A 5816-nucleotide genomic window follows, 5' to 3' on the forward strand; every position below is an offset into this window, starting at 1 on the left:
CTCGATCTTCAAGAGGTAAGAGCCGATCTTAAGCTCATTGTATGTTTTAAGTAAGTTTTAAGTGGTTTTATGGGGTAGAATGGCATGTATAGGGTTGTATGAGTTTTTAAGCAAATGTTATGTTTTTGAACAATGTGAGTTGCTTGTGTATTGTAGTTGGGGTTTTTGTTGGTTTAATGCCCCTAGGAGCTTGTATGTTTGCTTGTGAATGCTTGGGAATGTTGTAGAATAGGTTTATGCATGATTGGTTAGTTTTGGAGGCATAAATGCATAAGGGAGCCAAGTTTCTGCCCTTTGGCAGAAACTAGGTTCGGCAGCCGAAGGAGCTTTCGGCCGTCGAACATGGCTAGGGAGGCAGGCCTTTCGGCTGCCGAAGTTGCCCCCGAAAAGAGACTTTCGTCTCTGTCTGGGACTTTCGGCCGCCGAAGGTGCCGCCGAACATGCATGAGTTTCGCCTCTGTCTGGGAGTTTCGGCCGCCGAAGGTGCCGCCGAACCTGCCTGACTTTCGGCTCTGGAGGGACTTTCGGCCGCCGAACCTGCCGCCGAAAGTGCCCTGTCCAGCCATTTCTTGCATGTTTTTATGTAGTTGTTTTATGATGTTTTAGGGGGTTTTTGGGGAGTATATTAGAGTTATGTTTATGTATGTTTGGTCCCTCATTGGAGTCCACCTGTGTAGGTTCGGACCCGAGGAACCGAGGACCCCAGCAGTGAGCCAGCTGCTACAGAGTTTGTCAGAGCTAGCCAGAGGTGAGTGGAATAAACCTTAAGTTTTAAAATAAATGAAATATGAATTTTGAGCATGATCCATGCATCATGAATGCCATGAGATATAGTAGGTTGTTTGCATTAGTATTCACGAATATGTTGCATTGCATTTATGATGTCGATGTTGATGTGGATTGGTTATTGGATGATCCTTTAGTCCTCATATGGTATGATGATGTTACGGCATGATATGGTATGGAAGTCCAGGTTGTACCCATTCTACGTCCCTGGCACGATGTAAGAGAAAGTCCAGGTTGTACCCATTCTACGTCCCTGGCACATTGGTATGTTATGATATGTTATGTTAAGAGAAAGACCGGTTGTACCCATTCTACGTCCCGGCACAGTTGGACTATGTAGAGGACTATAGGTGACAATACCATCCGAGATGTGATTTGTTGTGATGTGTTGCATTTCATGAAAGCATGAAATTTTAATATATGATTTCACTATTCTGCTCACTGGGCTTTGTAGCTCACCCCTCTCCCCTAACCCCAGATGTGCAGGTACAGGGTAGACCAGGAGGTTAGCCAGAGTTTTGAAGTATGTCTATGTAATAGTTAGATTGTGGACATGACAATTGTACTATGATGTAATGTAAGAGATTACAGTATGTTATGTAATGAGGTATATTGAGGTTATAGATGTGCTTGACCCTATGAGTATTGTAATCCCTTGTTGATGCATGATCTTAGATATTTGATGATACAGATGTTAGCCAACTCAACACATGTATATCGCCCTTTGGGGCATTGATGAGATCCCACAGAGGGGTCAAGTTTATGATTATGTTTAGTGCATGCACAGGTTGAGTTTGGTGTATGAGAAATGAATGAAAGAAAAGTTTAAATTTTTATGCATGTTGTTGATCATGTATGGGATTATACAGGTTTACAGGTTATATGTCAGGCTTGCTACGGGTCCCGGCGGCCTTAAGCCGATCTGGATCCTAGCGCCGGTAGCGGTCCGATTTTCGGGTCGTTACAGAATGGTATCAGAGCCCTAGGTTCATAGGATCGGACCTAGAGTGTCGGGCTCATAGATGTTATAGAAGGTCAAGCACAATAGGAAGATCATGTCCACTAGGATAGGATGTGGAGTCCTGTCTTGTTGATGATGTGAAATGCCATGATTTTATACATGTGCATTGATGCTATGATATGAATGATGTATATGTGATGAGGGTTCATGTGTGCCCACATGAACCATATGATGCTAATGTTTGTATGATGTGTACTGTTTTTCAGAAAACAGGATGAGAGGAACTCGTCGATCTGCACGATTGACTGGAGTGCCACCTGAGGATGAGGGCACGAGCGCCCGTCCTCCTACATTGCCTAGGGCAATGTCTTGTAGAGCCAACAGAGAAAGAGTGTCAAGGGACCCTAGAAGGTCTTTTGATGTTAGCAGAAGGGGGACAGATAGAGGAGGAAGTTCTTCAGATGTGAGGGAGGTTATGGAAGAGGAGCAGAGGAGGGATGGGAACCTGGATGTGAGCATGGAGGAAGAGGGGACAGGGGAATCTCAGGGAGGCGTTCAGGCCTCGGGGTATGGTTTTCCACCCCATTATCCACCCTTCCCACAGGGTTCAGGGTATCCGATGGGAGGTACCTCGGATTACTCCAGCTTTAACCCCTACCCTACCTACATGCCTTATCCACCTTTCTATCCACCTTACACACAGTACCCAGCTTATCCACCCTCACCCTTCTATCCAAACCCGGCAAACCCCACCTCGGGGAATGCTGCACCTCCACCTCCACCACCTACAGAACCAGCAGCCCCAGTTACTCAACCTCCTAGACCTAGCTCAGCTGATGGGAGCAAGGTAAAGATGACAGATTACCTCAAGCTAGATGCTCCCAAATACAAGTCAGGGGATGACCCCTTTGAGTATCTGAGAGTGGTGAAGACAATAACTGATGAGCTAGGGGCAAGTGACAGCAGGGCCATTCAGATGGCAGGGTTCACTTTAAAGTGCAAGAAGGCACGGGAATGGTTCAAGTGTTATGTGGACCCGAGACTAGACGGTATGACATGGGAAGAATTTGCGAATGAGTTCGCTGGATGGGCTTTTCCAGACAGTTCCAGAGAACTGAAGATGATTGAGTTTGAGCAACTGAGGCAGTCAGAGCACATGGGTGTAGAGGAGTTCACGGATAAATTCTTGGAGCTATTGCCTTTTTCAGGGCAAGCTCTAGATACAGATACGAAGAAAGCCAAGAGGTATGTTATGAAGCTGCATTCCAGGTACTCCTCGTTGATTCAGTCAGCTGAGAGAGAAAGTTTCCACACTGTGGTGGATATGGCTCGAAGAATGGAAGCAAGTGCTATAGTTGAGGGGTCAGTGAAGCAGTCAGTGACCCAGTCTTCAGGGGTTAAGACCCCAGGCAGAGGAGGACCAGGTTTCTCTTCTCAGAGCTCAGGTAAGAAGAGGTGGGATAACACCACCAGGAAGCCGAAGAAGAATAAGTTTTGGAACAAGTTGAAATCCGGTCTGGGATTTGGCGGTGGCTCGAGCTCAGGCTCAGATGGTACAGAATGCCAGAGATGTGGAAGACCGCACAGGGGAGTGTGTCGAGCTGGGACTAATACATGTTTCAGATGTGGACAGGAGGGACACATAGCTCGGGAGTGTCCTAGAGCGCCTTTTATGGGCCAGCCCCAGCAGACAGCTTCTGGTAGTGTGGCACAGCCAGCAGTTCCAGCCACAACTCAGGGCAGTGGCAGAGGTAGAGGGAGAGGGGCAGCCTCTTCTTCTGGTTCCCGAGGTGAAGGTCCATCAGCTCCAGCCAGGATCTTCACCATGACACAGCAGGAGGCTAACACATCCAACACCGTGGTGTCAGGTAATCTCGTCATTGGGTGTTCTGATGTGTATGCATTAATGGACCCGGGTGCATCTCATTCATTTATTGCTCCGAGAGCCGTTGAGAGGTTGGGTCTGATAGTCTCTGGGTTAGAGTGTCCCCTATGGGTCAGTGGACCCAAGTGTGACCCGTCAGTGGCAGTGTCAGTCTGCCAGTACAGTCCAGTTTTTGTTGAGGGAAGATGCCTCTCCGCCGACCTTGTGGTTCTAGATTTGACAGACTTTGACGTCATTCTAGGGATGGATTGGCTATCTACCCATGGTGCTACCTTGGACTGCAGGGACAAGGTAGTCAGGTTCAGAGATCAGAACGGGTCAGAGGTCGTCTTCAGAGGAGACATGAGGGGCACACCTAGAGGTCTGATATCAGCTCTTCAGGCTCGTAGGTTGCTTAGGAAGGGATGTCAGGGGTACTTAGCTCATGTGAGAGAGCTAGACAGTCAGGTCAGGGAGCCGGCCTCGGTGCCAGTTGTCAGAGAGTTTCAGGATGTTTTTCCGGATGAGCTTCCAGGTTTACCACCTGCTAGGGAGATAGAGTTCGAGATAGAGTTGGTGCCTGGAACTAGACCGATCTCTATCCCTCCCTACAGGATGGCCCCAGCCGAGTTAAAGGAGTTGAAAGAGCAGTTGCAAGAGCTGGTAGAAAAGGGTTTCATCCGACAGAGTACCTCACCTTGGGGTGCTCCGGTCTTGTTTGTGAGGAAGAAGGATGGATCCCTTAGACTTTGTATCGACTACAGGCAGTTGAACAAAGTCACTACCAAAAATAGGTACCCTCTGCCAAGGATCGATGATCTATTCGACCAGCTAGCAGGAGCGGGTTGTTTCTCCAAAATAGATCTGAGATCGGGGTACCATCAGCTAAGGATAAGGGATGAAGATGTGCCGAAGACAGCTTTCAGGACCAGATATGGGCATTTTGAGTTCCTTGTAATGCCGTTCGGGTTAACCAACGCCCCTGCAGCATTCATGGATCTCATGAACAGAGTGTTTAGTCAATACCTGGATCACTTCGTTATTGTCTTCATAGATGATATCTTAGTGTATTCCAGGAATGCAGAGGAGCATGCCCATCATCTGCGGTTGGTCTTGCAGACCTTGAGGGAACATGGCTTGTATGCCAAGTTCTCTAAATGTGAGTTCTGGCTGAGGAGCATTTCGTTCTTGGGGCATGTAGTGTCAGAGAATGGGATAGAGGTAGACCCCAAGAAGACAGAAACTGTGGCTAACTGGCCTAGACCCACTTCAGTGACGGAGATCAGGAGTTTCTTGGGTTTGGCAGGTTACTACAGGAGGTTCGTTCAGGACTTCTCGAAAATAGCAGCTCCTCTGACCAGACTAACCAGGAAGAATCAGAAATTTCTGTGGACCGACCAGTGCGAAGAGAGTTTTGAAGAGCTTAAGAAGAGGTTGACTTCAGCACCAGTTTTAGCTCTGCCATCTAGTGATGAGGACTTTACGGTCTTTTGTGATGCATCCCGTGTGGGACTGGGTTGTGTACTAATGCAGAAGGAGAGGGTGATCGCTTATGCTTCTAGGCAGCTGAAGAAGCACGAGTTGAATTACCCCACACATGACCTGGAGATGGCAGCAGTAATCTTTGCACTCAAGATGTGGAGGCACTACCTCTACGGGGTAAAATGTGAGATCTTCACAGATCATAAAAGCCTGCAGTACATCCTGAGTCAAAGAGATTTGAATTTGAGACAGAGGAGATGGGTGGAGCTGCTGAGTGACTATGATTGCAAGATTCAGTATCATCCGGGTAAGGCGAATGTCGTGGCAGACGCCCTAAGCCGGAAGTCACTAGGCAGTTTATCCCACATATCGGCAGAGAGGAGGCCAGTGGTGAAGGAGTTCTACAAGCTTATTGAGGAAGGTCTACAGATGGAGTTGTCTGGTACAGGTGCCTTGGTGGCCCAGATGAGAGTAGCACCCGTGTTTCTGGAGCAGGTGGCTCAGAAACAGCATGAGGACCCGGAGTTAGTGAAGATTGCCAGGACTGTTCAGTCAGGCAATGATAGTGAGTTCAGATTCGACAGCAAGGGGATCCTCCGCTATGGGAGCAGACTATGTGTACCAGATGACATAGGGCTAAAAGGAGACATTATGAGGGAGGCTCATAATGCAAGATACAGCATTCACCCCGGAGCCACCAAGATGTATCAAGATCTAAAGAAG

Source organism: Manihot esculenta, chromosome 9, assembly GCF_001659605.2.
Source record: "Manihot esculenta cultivar AM560-2 chromosome 9, M.esculenta_v8, whole genome shotgun sequence".
Lineage (NCBI taxonomy): Eukaryota > Viridiplantae > Streptophyta > Magnoliopsida > Malpighiales > Euphorbiaceae > Manihot > Manihot esculenta.